Genomic DNA, 18,851 nt, shown 5'->3' with positions numbered 1-18,851 from the left:
ATTCCCAAATAGCCTGCCTCTCTCCTATTTCTGGGGCCTTCATATGTCTCTCTATATGGCTTTTATATTCACATGATGTTTCATCTTCCAGGCCTCCTCAGTATGGCCTCTGGATCTTATTTAATGGTAGCTGGGCTTGAATACAGAAGGTTTTTAAAAGATAAGCCCCATTGTGCAAGCACTCTTCAAGATTCTGCTGGCATAACACTTCTAACTTGGCCTTGACCAAAGCAAGTCACATTCTAGCCTAGAAGGGTTGGTTCACTGTGAACCAGCATTGTGATTTTTTCCTTATTTCTTGAGGTCTATGGCATATTCCTCATTTTCCTGCCTCTCAGCAAGGGCTGAAACAACTTCAGGTATTTTTTCTCCTAGAGAGGGATATTTATTTTCTTATTTAGTCCTTTTAGGTTTCTTTGTATCTTCAGCTGTGGGATGAGGTTAAAAAGCCAGAAAGGAAAGCTATGATTTTATAGATTATTATTTGTTCTTAGGGTTAGGGTGAGATCAAACATATTTAGCAACTTTCTGCATCCAAACCCTCAAGTGGAACAAATGCCCACTACTTATATCTCATACTTTCTCACCTGTACTTAATACTTCATGCCCTCATAACTTTCCCCCTTCAAGTCAGTAGATAATCTCATCTACTGATGGCACAGAGGAAACAGAAGCCAATAGGATGTGCTGATTTGTTTCAGTACGGAAATAATATCTGGAATAGTAGTTGGATTTGGAACCCTACCTTTTTCAGTTTATGAAAATCCATTGTCATCTTCCAAGACACGTCTGTCTTCTGTACAGGTTGAATGGGGGTGTGATAGAAATTACTAAATTGCTACCTGTGCATCATTCAAGTCCCTTGTGATGTAATTAATCTCTGCAATCCCTCCAGAAATGTAATACTAAAAATTTATATAGAAGTTGCTAGTTTTATTTATTTTTATTAAAAATATATATTTTTTGAGACTGGTTTTTGCTATGTTGCCCAGGTTGGACTTGAAATCCTGGGCTCAAGAGATCCTTCCATCTCAGACTCCTGAGTAACTGGGGCTATAGGCACACACCACTGTGCCTGGCTATAAGTTGCTAGTGTTTATGTCCCGGAGTGACCTACGTCATTTTGATGGGCAGTGCTTTTGAGGCTGAATCTCAATTTTTTTGTGGTCATTCTCTGATCATTCACCACTTGTGTGTTGAATGTTTTCTGTGTGAACAGTGTAACAACTTCTGCTTTGAACTGAAACCGAGATAGAAGAGAAAGCCCTGAGCAGATTCTTCCTACATTCTTGACGGTGGTAACCTAACAACACTTACTTACACTTACTTCTCATTGGTCCTGACAACTGCAGGGACCCTAAGAAATTTCTGCTAACCAGATCCTTAACCATCTAATGAAATTTAATCAGAGTTATGGCAAATGGCAAACAAATGCACACGAAATGAAATGCACTAAAATTCCAGGCTAGAACTGTTTGTGAGCCAAGATGGATCTGTGGTGTAGCTTAGAACCAGAAAAGCCTCCTCAAATTTGAATATGGGCACAGGCAAAAATAATGAACAACAAGGTTGAAGAATTTCTTTCCCTTCTGACCAATCCAGGCCATTCCAGTATGGCTTCCTGAAATATCCATACTTGCCTCTTTCTTCTCCACTCTTCAGATGAGAAGGACAAAATCTTTGTTCGAAGATAAAATCCTAAATCACTTTAATCTATCATACTTTTCACTTTGTCATGTTTTCCTTTTGACCTTCAAGACTACAACCTCTTTTCTGGTCTCTATTTTGAGTTAGTTTACAATGCGATCTAGGAAATTATCTTGTATCCTGGAAATACATCCTCATATTTCAAATGATGCCCACTGAACTCAGCTTCTCCATGACCCTCTTCTCCACATTTCCCTCTGGCCTTTTCACCTTTTTAGGGGAAATTTGACAATTTTACCCTAGTCACACTGAGGTTATGCCTGGGTCTGCTTTTAATGGAAAAGTATTGTCCCTTCAGTCAATCCAACTTTTCTGTAGCTGAGCAGATGGCACCTTCTGTCCACTCATACCTTTTAGCTGCATTGTTTCTCAATTTCTTGAATGCCAAAAGGATAAAAACTAAGTCAATTTTTTCCTTACCTTAACTTCCTTAAAGTCACATGGTTGCTACAAGTCTCAAGAAGAGAAAGAAACTTTTAGCATATTGAGTTGTGGGGACACAAAAACTTCTATTACTCATGTAAGAGCTATTTGTTTTAAACATAAATTTTGTGTCAGCGGTTTCAGCTATTAATATTTATGGTTTCAGGTTCATGACATTATTTTTAAATAAATGAGACAAAACCAGATAAGCACTCTAACAACTAATGAGTATTTATTCCAAGTCGTAAAACCTGTTACCGACTTGATATAAAATAATTTAGAGACCTTCAAAAATGAGTTTGGATTTTAGTGCTTGAAAATGTCAAGTACAAGACATAATAAATTTATTACAGTTATCTCATTCTTCAGGTGATAGTGGCTTTGGTACTTATAATATGCTCATAAAATTTATCCCTGTCTTAAGGTTAATTGACTTCTAAACTTTTAAGAGGGGCACCTTCAGAGAAGCACCTAATTGGAGTCGATAAATGTAGACTTAAACCAAGTGAATCAACCTAATCCCCTGAATACAGAATTTTAATGACAGGTCAATCAAACAGCACATCCATACTTACCTCATAAGACATTCTAGATATGAATCATTCAGTGGCATGTGGTACTGGGCAAAAAAACATTCTCTCTGATGACGAGATTGTGAATTGAGGAGATGTTTTCTTGTAGGAGTGGTGGTAAATGTGATAACTTATAAATATGAGTCTTAAAGTGTTTTAAAACGTGCTATGGAGCACAAAGCTGAAATAATTAGTTTACAGCAACACAAAGACATGTCCCTTTCCCACCCAATATAAATACATGTAGTTAAAAACAGAATCAGTTAGGGCATAGTCAGAATTCATCAGGGAAGCCAAACCACTATGAATATTATGGGAATAAGAAATTTATTTTAGGAATTAGAACTTACACACATTTAGTCCTTCTGAAACATTGGAGTGGGTAGAGAAGTCAGAGCCTGAAGGAGAATCTGAAAGATCTCGTATATCCACCTGTCAAAGTGGGATCTCAAAGTGGGAGCTTGTGGAGAGGCCCACTGGTTGTCTCTGTAGATCTACAGCCAAGACTGTGGTGTTAGGCTTGGGACTGCTATTGGGGCCAATAGTTTGGAGGAGAAACTGGATGAGGAGCAGATAAGGGTGAATTATAAGCTGGGCACCTCTGCATCCGTCCCTCACTGTGTTGAGTATAATGAACTTCTAGAAGTAATGATTCCTACTTCATTTCTACCTCGCAATTCTTATACAAGTTCCCTTTCCCATACCATACTAGAAGATAAATCCAGGAAATGAAATTCGCAGTTTAACCAAATTGATAAGAGCACAATCCAGTTTAGTCCACCTCTTATTAAATTGCTATTTATACAAACCTTTTCATCATGGTTAACATTCAAACAAATTCAATAGCAAAATCATTCTTCCAGTTAACATAATGCAGTCATTCCTCATACAACTAAATGCATGCTAACCTTTTCCCTAGCAGAGTATATACAAAGTCCAACTTTATCCATCTTTGGATGATGTTCACTCCTGAAGTTGACTCCTGAGTCAACTTCTACCTTGATATCCTCTGTATTAAATACTAAAATTAATCTCTGTTAACACGTCTTATGTTCAGTATTAGGGAAGTGAAAAAGGGGAAAAGTAGAAAGAAAAATAGTTGATAAACTTTAGCTTGTCTTAGTTCTTTATTTGTTGAAGTGACTCAAATGTTTATAATGGAAAGGTCTGGGCATTAGTAGCCCTGCCTGCATTGAGTTATAGTTTTCTACTGACTTTAATCATAGGATGTGGAACTACTAAGATGTACCACAAAGGAATTTCTCCATTTTTCTTCTTCCTACTCCCATTGTGCAGTAGCAAAACCAGGATAAGTCACTCCAACTATCTCCATTCTGTTTACTGGCATGAGGAACCCAGAGTTGTCAGGTGGCAGTTGCAGCTCCCACATTAACGATATCGTTGATGTGTCACTTGGTAGAAGTGCTTCTCTTTTGGGAACTCAGATCTCTAAACTAGCAAAGATGCAGAAATGAAAAACATTTTTGCGAGTGGATCATAGAGATAATTGTGAGAAAACTTATTTCTGTTTCTATCCCTTGATTTTTGGATTTGTGAACGATGGCTATAGGAGAAACAGAACCATACAGTGCTTACTGATTCAGAGAAAATACTGCATCCTGAATGATGTCACTCTAGAGACACTAAGTGCTGTCATCTAGCTTCCACATAACTAAGTCTTCAAAAGACCATCCCACGGTTCTATCAGGCTAGCAGCTTCAGAGTAATGGGGAAAAGAGTAGGAATGTTGAATTCTATGAGCATGAGCCTATTGGCATACTTCATTTACTGTGAAATGAGTTCCCTGATCAGAAACAATGCAGTGTGGAATATGATGATGGTAAATAAGGTATTCCATAAGTCCATGGATTGGCAAAATCATTGAGGGCTGGAAAGGCAAATTCATATTCAGAGAAACAATTCCAGTGAGAACAAAGTTCTGACGTTTCCTTGATAGAATTGGTCCAAAGGTAATCAACCTGCCACCAGGTGGCTGGCTGGTTCCCCTGAGGAGTGGTGATGTACTGGGAACTCAGTGTTTGTCTCTGCTATTGGCAAGCTTGGCATTTTCTGCAGTTGTTATAGCTAAATATGCTTTGGCGAGTTCAAGTCCATATTGTTGAGCTCATGTGAAATCTTCATTCCTTTGTTCATATGCTGACTGGGGAAAGAAATTGCCTGAGACCACATAATGGGTCATCCCGCTCATCTAAATACTAAGATTCTCCTCTGCTGAGGCTGCTCTTTGGTGAACATTCACAGGGTACACAAATATTTGCACATTATGTGCCCATTTGGAGACATCTTTTTTTCAAACCCTCTGTTATCTCCCATTAACCAGTTTTCCTACTGTGTTTCTTCTAAGGTAGGGTGTAAAAGTGTATTGATAGCCCTGCCAACTGAAAGAAAACTTCTAATGGTCTTCACTAACAAGTATAGGGATAAAAATATTTGTAGATCAGTAGCTGGATACAAGAGAATGTGCTGATTTGCTTCAGTAAAGACACAATATCTGGAACAGCAGTTGGGTTTGGAATCACTGCTAACTTGATTTTGTGAAAATCCACTGCCATTTTCCCAGATCCGTATCTCTTCTCTACAGGCAAAATTAGGTGAACTGAATAGGGAGGTGATGGTAATCACCACCTGTGCATCCTTCAGATCCGTTATGATGTAATTAATCTTTGCAATTTCTCCAGTAATACAGTATTTTCTTTCAGGCTGAGTTTTTTTTTTTTAACTTAATTGTTGATTATATAGCACTGCACTCAACAACTGAAGATCCATATTCTTTTCAAGTACTCATAAAATGTATATAAAGATAGATCATATGATGGACCATAAATAAATCATAAAAATATTTGAAAAGATTGAATTTTACACAATTTGTTCCTTGATCAAAATGGAATTAAATTACAAACTACCAAAATATTACATCTAGAAAAGCCCCAGATATCAAAAAGTTAAACAACTTACATTTAAACAACTCATGGGTCAAAGAAAAAATCACACAGAAAATTATAAAATATTTTGTATCAATGATAATAAAATCACAACCCATGAACATTTTTGGGTTGCAGCTAAAGTAGTACTTAGGAGATTTTAGTCATTAAGTTCTTGTGTAAAAAAAGAAGTTGTTCCTTCATGATACTGATTCTATTTCCATTGAATATATACCCAGAATTGGGATTGCTGGATCATATGGGGTTCTATTTTTAATTTTTTGAGGAAATTCTATACTGTTTTCAGTATTGGTTGTACCAATTTACATTGCCAACAAACAGTGTACTGGGGTTTCCCTTTTCTCTACACTCTAAGCAACGCTTGTTAGCGATTGTATTTTTGATAACAGCCCTCCTAGCAGGCGTGAGGTAATATCTAATTGTGGTTTTAATTTGCATTTCCCTGATGATCAGTGATGTTCAGCACCTTTTCATATATAATACCTATTGGCCATTATCATTTCTTCTTTGGAAAACTCTCTATTCAGGTCCTTTCCCCATTTGTAAAATCAGGCTATTTGTTTTTGCTGAGTTGTGTATGTTTCTTATATATTTTGGATAACAGCACTTTATCAGATATATAGTCTGTAAATGTGTTCTCCCATTCTGTAGGCTGCCTTTTCATTCTGTTGATTGTTTCCTTTGCTGCACAGAAGCTTTTTAGTTTGATGTAGTCTCGCTTGTTTACATTTGCTTTCGTTGCCTGTGTTTTTGGTGTCATATCCAAAAGAGTTATGCCAAGATTGATGAATGGATAAAGAAAATGTGATATATATATAATGTTTACATATATTTATATATACATTATCTATATTACATTATAAATGCAATATATGGTATATATAATTATATATAATGTAATAATATTTATAAATATTTATAATGTAATATATAGTTATACATAATGTAACATATAATATATAAATATACAATGTATATAAAAGTAATATTTATATATTTATAATGTAATATATAGTATATAATGTAATATATAATATAATATGTATAAATATATATAATATATAATGTAATGTTACATTATATATCACATATATTATGTGATATATAATTATAAATGTGATATATATACACACACTTATATAATGTAATATTATTCAGCTCTAAAAAATAAGGAAATCTTGCCTTTTGTGAAAACATGGAAACCTGGATAAACCTGGAGGACATTATGCTAAGTGAAATAAGCCAGACACAGAAAGACAAATACTGTATGATTTCTCTCATATGTGGAATCTAAAAAAGTTAAGCTCATAGAAGCAGAGAGTAGAATAGTGATTGTCAGGGTCTGAGGGGTTGGGGGAAATGAGGAGATGTTGGTCATGGAGTACAAACTTTCAGTTATAAGATGAATAAGTTTTGGGGATCTAATGTACAGCATGGTGAATATAGTGAACAGTCTGTATTATTTGCTTAAATTTGATGAGAGAGCAGATTTTTATGTGTGGTGATGGATGTGTTAATTTGACTGTGGTAATCATTACATGATGTATATGTATATCAAATAATCATGATGTACATTCTTGAATAAATACAATTTTCATTTGTCAATTACATATTTTAACGTAAATAAAAGACACTTATGAGAAAAGCTCTTAAATTGATCTAATTCTCTCCACTGGAAACTAGAAGAATAGCCAATTACACTCAAAGCAAGTAGAAAGAAGGAAATAATAAATATAAAGGCAGAAATCGGTAAAATTGATAACAAATAACCAATAAAGAAAGTCAATAAAGCCAAAAAGTTTTTTCTTTGAAAAGATTATTAAAATTGAAAACTTATAGTAAGGCTAATCAGGAAAACCTGCCACAAATGATCAGTACTGTAAAACAAAAATAAAATTCTAAGCCCCAAGCTGACTGATGGACCTCAGTCTGGGCAAAGGGTATTCCAAAGTAAACCTGAAAAACTAGTTTAGGCCATGATGGGAAACAGGGTTGATGGGGGCAGGGGTCGAGGGTGCTAGTCAGACATACCCTCCTCCCCTTGGCACAACTGACCAGCATTAATATTAAAACAGAGACCTTACAACTGACAAAGCAGACTCTTTGTAACAATAAGATACCAAAATGACAGCAGGCTCTGAAAGCAGTTGAAGTATTTTACCCCCAAATATATTTCTTTGACACATTTCGAAATGGCCTGCAAAGCTGTCTCTCGTGGGGAAAATCTATATCCTGTAGAGAATCCCCTTCCCTTTCCAGTTCTTTTTCCTGATACAGGAAAGAATTAACTGAGAGTCTGGTACCTTTTTACATCGGATAAGAAACATTTACAATCTATTCTCTTTGAAGCCTGCTACCCGGAAGCTTCATGTACATGATAAGAATCTTGTTCTTCACAACCTGGTATCTTAACCTAGACACTCCCTTCTTTTGATTCTAGGTCTTTAGGTGATGACTTAACTCTTTCAACCTATTGCCAATCAGAAAATCTTTGACTCCGCATATGACCTGAAACTCCTCCCGACACCACACACTTAGTTTTCTTGCCTTTCCAGACTGAATCAATGTAACATTTACATGTATTGATTGAAGTCATATGTCTCCCCAAAATGTGTAAAACCATGCTATAGCCCGACCACCTTGGGCACGTGTTCTCAGGACACCCTGGGGCTGTGTCACAGGTCACTGGTCCTCATATTGTTACCAGCAGTGAATCCATAGGGGTCTGCAGCAGCATCAAATCTTGGCTCCTCAGAAGAAAGAATTCTACCGAGGAGCATAAGGCAGAAGGTGAGACCGAGGCTAGACCGAGTGAAAGTTTATTAAAAAGCTTTAGAGAAGGAACCAAAAGAAGGAAAGTAGACTTGGAAGAAGGCTGAGTGGGTAACTTGAAAGACAAGTGTGCAGCTTGACCTTTGGACTTGGGGTTTTATATGTTGGCATACTTCAGGGGTCTTGCATTCCTTCTCCCCTAATTCTTCCCTTGGGGTGGGCTGTCTGCATGCACAGTGGCTTGCTAGTGCTTGGGAGATGAGCATGTGCAGTGTGTTTCCTGGAATTGTATGCTTGCTCACGTGAGGCGTTCTTCCCTTATCAGCCAAATGTTTCTAGGCGGTCGCATACCAGTTAAACTCAGCCATTTTGCCTCTTAACGCACATGCTTGAGTCCACATGCCCAGCTCCTGAGATCTTACAGGGAAGCTGCTGATTACCAGTTTCAGGTTTTTCCTATCTATTGGGAGACTGCCTTTCCCCTGAGTGGGCTGTGACTAATTATTACTTTAGAGAGACAGTTAACAACCACTTGACCATCACCTGATGGCCACCCAACACTCCTGGTGTGTATGTGTGTGTGGGACCCCTCTCCTTCCCTGCTCATGCCTGCGTAGCTAACTACTGTAACAATATTTGGCTCAGAATGAGTCTCTTCAGATATTTTACAGAATTTGCCTGTTTTCATTGACAGTACCAGGCATGAAAGAAATGAAATCACTACAGAGTTCATAGAAATTGTGAACAACTTTATACCAATAAATTAGAAACTTAGATTAAATAAACAATTCTCTTGAAGGTAAAAAAATAACAGAAAGTCAAAAAAAAACCTGACAGATTTGAAGAAAATACCTGTAAATCATATATCTGATAAGGTACTTGTGTACGGAATATAAAAACAACTCTTACACTTTAATAACAAAAAGACAAATAACTCGAAAAATGGACAAAGGACTAGAATAAATATTTCTTTAGAGATGATATATGTGAATGGCTAATAAGCACATAAAAAGATACTCCACATCATTAGTCATTAGGGAAATGCAAATTTAAACTACAATGAGGTGCCACTTCACACTCACTTTAGAGGCTATAATAAAAAAGAGAAAATAACAAGTGTTGGCAAGAATATGAAGAAACTAGAACCCTGATACATTGCTGGCGGGAGTGTTCTCTACTGACTTTAACTTAGGCGTACTCGTAACATTGCTAGGACTCTATTGCACAAAGTCCAGTCACCTTAGAAAACAATTTGGCTTTGCCTCTAAATATTAGAGTTACCATCTAATCCACAAATTTTAGTCCTAGGTATATTAGTATTGAATCATGATGACAATAGCTCTTTGAGGCACCTATTGAAAGGGTTTGTTGAAAGCCTCTCTGGAATCACCTGGGTTCAATGAGAACTGGTTTCAGTCCAGGAGTCTCATTGTAAGTTTTGATTATATAAAGACTAAAGCATTTGGAATTTTGTAAAGTATGGCAAAATATTAATCAAAAAGATGAAGACATCTTTGGAAAAATACTTGTTTTTTTTGTGTACTCCAAAGGGAAATAGGATAATGTAATCTAGATATTCACTGGCACCAGATTCTAATATAGAAGTCAAAATTATGCAATGGCCAGCTGGCTAAATGATGTTGATATGAATGATTATGGAAACCAGTCAGTGTCTTTTGGGGGGGAAAAAACTCTTTGAAAAGAGAAGTGAATTTCAAGATTTCTTTGTGAGCTTGCCAGTGTTGTCTTTGACATTGCTGATGTTTGGTTGTCATAATTTTCTCCATTGTTTAAGATAGAATTTCATAACACCAATAAATATTTTTCATGTTAAAAAATCAAAAATTAAAAATTAAAGTCCAAGAGTTATAATTATTTTGTTTTTTTGAAGAAAATACTAATTTGATGCAAATAATGAGACTTCGAGTGATATATGTATGTGTGTGTGTCTATATATATATAATTCTTTCAACCAATTGACAACCAATCTTATTTATATATGATTTTCTTATATATATATTTAACCAGGGTTCCATTTTAAACCCTAAATTCTTTTGAAATAGAGTAGAAAGGCAAATTGTTTTGAATTAATACAAATAATTTTTTAATAATAAATTAGTAAAATTTATTATAAAATAAAATCTTACAAATTGTAAAAATTAATAATTTTTGGGGGGCAGTCCTTTTTTATTGATGATTACTTGGTAATAGGACTGAACATTTGAGTTTTTTTACTAAATTGGATGGAGTTACTGTGAATTAAGAATCTTTTTAATAGCTTGTAATGTTTAACAAATTCTCTAGTTTTAGTTTATAGATGCTTACAAGTGAAGTGCTTTACCTTTGAGGTAGATTTTAAGTGAAATGCAGCAGAATGTCCTAGATTTTACATTAATTATCTTTGGAGAATGTTCCTATTTATTAGTTTAATAAATCTATATGTTTTACAATGAGATGCTACTTCACTATTATTTCTTTAAATTGTTGGCTGATAGTAATTAGTTAAAAATGAATACCACACATACAAAAAAAGGCCAGCCATGTTAGCATGTAGACCATCTTAATACAGTTGTTAAAACAAGATACAAGAAGAAAAATCCTATGCCAAAATTAATAGCAGACAAAAATCTTTTCTGTGAAATTCTTTCAAATAAAAATCTAGGAGTAGTTCTCTTAAAAAAGAGCATAAATAGAAAATACAAGGCAGGGAAAGGTTAACATGCATTACCAAAAGTGAAATATGTTAGAATTAAGAATGAGATTTTAGATTTAAAGTTTACTAAAATATAATGAACAAAATGAGTATATAATATTAGATAGGCATTTAATTTTCTGAGCAAATGAATCCCAAAGTCATTTAAATTGTATTAAACTAAACTTGCTCACACAAATCTTATATAAAGAAATGTATGTATTTATTCCAAAGGTGGGTAGACTAGTCGTCATCAGACCAACTCTACTCCCCTTTCTCTTTTTTCACTTATCCTCTCTCCTTCTCTTTCTTCTTTTCCTCCTTTCTCTTCCCCATATCTCTCTTTTTCTGCCTCTCTTTCTTCTATCTTCTTATCTTTTCTTCCTCTATTTCTCTCTTTTATCCCTCTCTCCCTTTTTTCCACCTTTCTGTGTCTCTCTGTTTCACTTGTTTTCTTTTCCTCTATCTCTTCCAGTGTGCTTTCTTCCTCCTTTTTTTCATTGCTCTTCCTTTCATTCTCCTTTTGACATTTTCTTTTTTAATCTTTCTCTCATCATCTTCCTGTGTCTCTCTCCCCCACTCTCTCTTCCTCCCTATCTTCTTTTTCCTCCAATTCTCTTTGGTCTTTAAGTTAGGGTGCTTGACAACATTACTAGGACCTGACTGTATAAGGAAACAGGTGACTCTGATCTACCCATTTGTAGAGGTTTACCTGGAAAAGCTGCAAAGTGGGCTCAGCAAGGATTTACTTTCCTGAGGGATAAAGATACCTTCTTGGAAAAAACCTTTTCCAAAGAAAAGAGAATTGAGGCACTGATTTAGTTCATTGTACATAACTCATATTTACAGAGGGCTGTGTGGTTCTTAGTAAGCTTAGAACATGAAAATTCAGAATAGATAGTAATGGAGGGACATGAACTATGTCAGAACAGTGGGAGAAAACATCAAAAAGTGAGTTTTCATTTCCACTGTTTTTCCTGTTTTTTTTCACCAATAAAGAAGGAAACCTCAATCCTCAGCATCCATTGTGAGGTGTTATGGCTCCTAATTCATCAAAATTTTCAAGGCTTTTGCTTATGTTCTTCCCTTACCTGGCATCCCCTCTGCCCATCTGATCTTCTCACCTTTTGTTTATCAGCTATAAATTCGTCTCTTGGTATCACAGTAACCTCACCAGATAAACACATTTCTTTTGGCTTTGTGATTCTAGAACGATTGGCATATACTTTTTTTTTTTTTTGCAGTGCTAATTGTAATTAGTCCCACAAAGATGTGTCTTATTTATTTTTTCTAGAGTTGATAACACATAAAGAAAGGAAGTCAATATTAATACATTCACATGTATTTATGGAGCACTTACTATGTGGTAAAAGCTGAACTAGGTGCTGAATCTTCATTTATATGAGGAATTAAAGAGGCTTTTTTTTCCCTCAAAACTGTTGACTTCAATGGTGCCAACTTTCCCTCAAAATATCCCAATGAAAGCTCAGTGAAATAGCCTATCTACTTACTAATTGCTCTTTTCTTATAGCCTCCTTTTTAGTTTGTATGCTTTGGGGACAGAGGATAAACTCAACTATACATTCATAATCACACCTCCCCCAGCTCTGAATCAGTGTCCCTGGATCCAATTTGGTCCAAACGCAGGATGAGTTTTTTCCCTCCAGAAGGCACCTTGATTTCCTAATATAAATAGACTTCTGCTGGGACCACCTAATCTTCCCAAATAACTGCATTCTAAACACATCTGAATCCTAAAGTCAATATAACTTGAGTTCTGAAGTTGAGGCTCTGGAAACACACCTCTATAAATGAGAATGCTGAAACAATTTTCTTGAGATCTCTTTGAGAGCAGAACTATGTCTTATATCCTAAATGCTAAGTGCAGTTTCTGGTACTGCGTAAACACTTGTTGATTAAATAAATCAGTTTAGGATCATTTCCTCATAGAGATGCTTCTTTTCTCGTTATAAAATCTATTTTGCTTCTAACTTTTTAAACCGTTGCGTAATTGTGAAGTACTTCCATAGACAGTCCACTAGGGGAGCAGCACTGTGTATGTGGAAGCTTTGCGTGTTTGTGTTCCCGGCACATGCTTTAAGAAATCTGTCAGCCCCTTGTGTGTAAATCTTCATGCTTATAGAGATAACATTCTACTGCCTCTTTTATGAAGGATTGGGGAGGGAAAAATATTTATTTTTTGGCATTTAGTAGAGTTATGTATTTTAGTCCTTATGACAACACTGTAAGGAGGCAAACTCCTCTTAGTTTAAATGAATAAGAAAACTGAAGCTCTGCCATGTAGGAAAAGTTGTCTCAGGTCTCACCAAAGCTCATAAGCAACTAAACTAAGATTTGGAGTCAGATCTTCCTCAATCCAGAGCACATGCTCCATCAGTAACACCAGGCACCATCCACATAGCCATGAGGGATGGTGAAGGGCCATTAAATGTACTTCCAGGATGTATTTCTCCTTCTTTGAGTCCAACATGGACCAGGAAGCTCTAGACTCAAGGAGCACTAGCTTCAAGGAATCAATTAATTCCAAACTTAAAATAATTCTGAATTCAGAAAATATTTGGTAAATATTGATTAGTAAATGTCTACAGTTCTAGAGGATAAAAAATATATGACATAAAGGAGTGAAGAGGATATTAAAAGAAAGAAAAATAATTGAAATCAAATCATTGAAAAATGAAGACTCATTTGGCATGGTGCCAACATAATTCCTAACTCAGTCTACTTTGAGACAGCGTTGTCTTAAAAGTTATTATGTGTACTGTGTGGGTCATCATCCTATTTTAAGATTTATTGAGACCCTGAAGATGGAGGTGTTGAGTAGCTAATGGCTCTGTTGTATTTTGTACATTATTTTGCTGTCTGGCTATTGAAACTATGACGTTGATATTGAAGGATGTGCAGCTTTTTGGTTTAAAAACATTATATTTAACACATATTCAGGAAAGAAAGTTTCAGTTATGTTAAAGTTAGATAACTAGCTTGGAGATTTCAGCAATTTATTTTTGTCATGGAATGAAAGGAAGAAATGAAGCATAGAATATTAGATTATTAAATCAAATTTTCCTTTTCCTTTTTCTTTCTTCATTTCTTTTTTTTTAACAGAGGTAAAACTGAGGCACAAAGTGGCTGAGTGACTCGGTTACATAGTTCACTAGTACAGATCTGGGACTAGTTCTAACTCTCTTGACTCTTGATTCGGTGTACTTAGTAATTAGTAGATATATGTAGTTTTCAATTAAAGAATAAAATGTAAGGTAGCTTGTTCTTGCTTCATATAATTAAATATTTAAAATGAAATTGTTACAATAAATTTCAAAAGTTTTTATACACTGAAAGGAAGTATCTTTCATTCTTATGATTTGACTCCACAGATATTCATTAGCTTTGCTTCCTTTCCAATTTGGCCTGGACCCAATGATCAATTACTTCAACTATTCTCAACCAACATCCTCAATTCCCTTAAGACAGTCACTGTCCGTATCACCCTGTTTCCAGGCCCCCAGCTGTAGATCAACGATCTGTTTTCTTGATTTCTGCTTCTGGGTTTCTGAGAAGTGCTCAAAAAAGTTGCATAACCATGCTGATGGTGTCATTACTAGTGCAAATGTTCCAAACTCACTCAGGCCACCGATGATGCTTAGCAATTCTTTTATTCATCCGTAGCAGGGTCCCTTTTCCAGTCTTAAAAGGCTTTTGTAAACCACTCTTTTTTTATGAATCCCTAGCCTCATCCTTGACCTTCAGCTTAGCAGATGGTGTTTCCTTCTTGACTCAGAACATCAAGGCCATCAGAAGAGCATTTCTTCAGTATTATCCTTGTTCATTTCTGAAATTAAATATACTTTCTTCATCTTTCTTTCCTTTCTTAGAGGAAGGAGAGTGGTCAAGAGCAGCGGCTCTGTAGTCAGACTGAGCATCTCAACTCTTCAACCTGTTAGTGTGTGACTTCAGGCAGGTTATTTACTTGTTCTGTGCCTAAGTTTTCTTCTCTGTGAAATGGGGGCAGTAACAGTATCTGCCACCCAGGCTTGAGATGAGGAGTAATGAGGTAATGTTCCTAAGAGCATAAGAAATTGCTCTGCTCTTCCCATAGTAAACCCTATCGCTTCCCTCATTGGTTTTGAGCAACAATTATTTCCCATCCTTCTTCAATGCCATCTTCTCTTCAGTTTGAGAGCACTTCTAAGTGTCCCATACCCTAAAATGGTTAGTGCTTTCACTCTACCTATCTCTTTAGTTTTTATCTAACTCTAACTCTTATTGTGAACTTAATCTTGTCTCACCCTTGTTCTTCCAATTATTACATAAATCCACTGACTCCAAGATGCTATGACTCTATGACTAAAGATGTAAGGTAGAATTGATTCCTCCTCATAACTAAAAAGAGTTTGTGTGACAACTATTTCTGTGAATCCTTGTGGGGCAAATTAGAAACAAAGTCATAGCAAACCTGACAAAAACAAGCAATGGGGAAAGGATTTCCTATTTAATAAATGGTGTTGGAAAAACTGGCTGGCCATATGCAGAAAACTGAAACTGGACCCCTTCCTTACACCTTATACAAAAGTGAACTCGAGATGGATTAAAGACTTAAATGTAAAACCTAAAATGATAAAAACCCTAGAAGAAAACCTAGGCAATACCATTCAGGACATAGACATGGGCAAAGACTTCATGACTAAAATGCTGAAAGCAATGGCAACAAAAACCAAAATAGACAAATGGGATATAATTAAACTAAAGAGCTTCTGCACAGCAAAAGAAACTATCATCAGAGTGAACAGGCAACCTACAGAACTGGAGAAAATTTTTGCAATCTATCCTTCTGACAAAGGGCTAATATCCAGAATCTACAAGGAACTTAAATTTATAAGAAAAAACAACCCCATCAAAAAGTGGGCAAAGCATATTAACAGACACTTCTCAAAAGAAGACATTTATGCAGCCTACGAACATGAAAAGAAGCTCATCATCACTGGTTAATAGAGAAATACAAATCAAAACCACAGTGAGATACCATCTCATGCCAGTTAGAATGGCAATCATTAAAAAGTCAGGAAACAACAGGTGCTGGAGAGGATGTGGAGAAATATGGATGCTTTTACACTGTTGGTAGGAGTGTACATTAGTTCAACCATTGGGGAAGGCAGTGTGGCGATTCCTCAAGGATCTAGAACCAGAAATACCATTTGACCCAGCAATCCCATTACTGGGTATATACCCAAAGGATTATAAATCATTCAACTTTAAAGACACATGCACACGTATGTTTATTGCAGCACTATTCTCAATAGCAAAGACTTGGAACCAACCCAAATGTCCATCAATGATAGACTAGATAAAGAAAATGTGGTACATATACACCATGGAATACTATGCAGCCATAAAAAAGGATGAGTTCATGTCCTTTGCAGGGAAATGGATGAAGCTGGAAACCATCATTCTCAGCAAGCTAACACAGGAAGAGAAAACCAAACACCGCATGTTCTCACTCATAAGTGGGAGTTGAACAATGAGAACACATGGACACAGGGAGGGGAACATCACACACTGGGGCCTGGCAGGAGGTGAGGGGCTGGGAGAGGGATCGCATTAGGAGAAATACCTAATGTAGATGATGGGTTGATGGGTGCAACTAACCACCATGGCACCTGTATACCTATGTAACAAACCTGCACGTTTTGCACATGTATCTGAGAACTTAAAGTGTATATATATGTATACTTTATATATACACACATTTCTATATATACACTTTATATATACATTTCTCTCCTCTCTCTCTATATATATACATATATGAAGTCATAGAAGTTCCTCTGTTCCACTGTAGACAAGCTGAAAGTTTCTGTAGAGACCTTCCAGTACAAGCTATTCATAATATACTTGAAGAAATGGAGTCTTGGAAACATTAAATGACTTGGTAATTAAAAATAGAGTCAGGCTTAGAACCCAGAACTTGAATTCAAAGGATGGAAGGTAGTGTAGTGAAGGTCGATCACTGAGTTTATCAAGTTGACTGACAATGAAAATACACAAATACACTTCTGTGAGAGCTTAGGCATAAGGATCATTTTCAGGAAATTTTATAGCTTTTGCCTGTACCTCATTCTATTTGTTTGTGATGTAGTTGTATCCCCTGAGCCCACATAGAAATTGAACTGTGCTTTTTAGATTATCCAAAGTGATGGAGCCTTGCTGTAATTTCCTGGTAGAGTCCAGGCTGCATCAAATTGCCCAGTAGGTTGATATGTCTTGAAGGATTTTGGTAACCAAGATCTCTAGGATTGGACCCAAGACCAATCTACCTTTGTTACCAGAGGCTGGGGGTGAGGTGGGGTGGAGAGATTGGAGAGATGTTGGTCAAAGGACACAACATTTCAGTTGGATAGGAGGAATAAGTTCAGGAGATTTATTATACATCATGGTGACTATACTTAATAACAATGCATCGTATACTTGAAAATGGCTATGAGTAGATTTTAAGTGTTCTTATCTCAAAAATAATAAGTATATGAGGTAATGCATATGTTAAATCGCTTGATTTAGGCATTCCGCAATGTATGCATATATCAGAACATCATGTTGTACATGATAAATATACATAATTTTTACTTGTCATCTGAAAAATAAACACTAATTGCAGAAGTAATGCTGTGTTCTTCTCACTGCATTCTATCACTTGGCATATCATGGCCATTTGTCCTATAGCTAATCATTTTGATTACTCAATTTAGGTGGTGTCTGTCAATCTTCTTTACTGTAAACTTACTCTTTTTCTCTTTGCAATTAGTAAGTTTTCTGTGGGAAGGTATTTTGAAACTATGTAAATATCCCTTTTCTAATCAATCTTTAAATTGTTTATTTATATCACTATGGCTTAATGGTTTTCAATTTTTATTTAATGGATTATAATAATGTATTACTATTATTATTTATGTTGCTCAAATTGTCACCTATTTGGTCAGTCTTTCTTTAAATTGCTTTTTGTATTTTCAGACCTGTCCCTATCATTCTTCGATTACTTCCTTGCTTATTTTGCATATAATATTCCTGCCCAATGCTATAATCAGCCATTTCTTCTTTGAGCCTTTATCCCTTTTAGTGGAGGACAGTATCCAGAAGCCAAGATCTGGTTACTAGGAGTATTCACTGCTATTGGGGTATTGCTGCTCCCAGTCCTTTGGGGTGGACAGAGGTAGGTGATGTACACACATACTTATATCCACATGTTCACATTTATACATGCATATACACATTTATATTCCTTTTTGATATATATCTAGATAATGAAAATTATGAGTTTACACAGATATTTCTGTGTGCACTTACTTATTTGATCAGTTTTCTTGAATATCATTAATCTCCCATCTCAACCATTACTCCTTCCTTTGCATGGATGTTTTCCTAGCTTACTTGGGCTCCAACACTGCGTGTTAGGCATTTCCTCTCTGTGGAAGTCCTGCTTTATCTTTCCATGGGCTCCAGTAACCGATGTCACGCTATACGTGCAATCCCCCCATGGATGCCCTCTCCACCTGGCTCAAGCTCTGACTTCCCACACTGGGACACCCTGCATAGACACCCTCCTTATCCTCCTTGGCCCCAACATCTCTGCCAGTTTGCCTTTTTTTATTGATGCCCTGCTCGCCTTGCTTGAGCTTTGAAATCTCATTCTCGGTCTCCCTCTAGTCTAGATGC

General features: G+C 36.1%; 1 long non-coding RNA gene across 1 annotated transcript in view; it reads left to right on the top strand.

The window, feature by feature from the left end:
* Positions 1-18,851, top strand: part of LOC134757026 (uncharacterized) — a 129,062-nt gene that overhangs the window by 79,982 nt on the left and 30,229 nt on the right. The gene's annotated exons all lie outside the window — the stretch shown is intronic.

The sequence above is a fragment of the Gorilla gorilla genome, chromosome 1, assembly GCF_029281585.2.
Source record: "Gorilla gorilla gorilla isolate KB3781 chromosome 1, NHGRI_mGorGor1-v2.1_pri, whole genome shotgun sequence".
Taxonomy (NCBI): Eukaryota; Metazoa; Chordata; class Mammalia; order Primates; family Hominidae; genus Gorilla; species Gorilla gorilla.
This window is presented reverse-complemented; position numbering and strand designations above follow the sequence as displayed.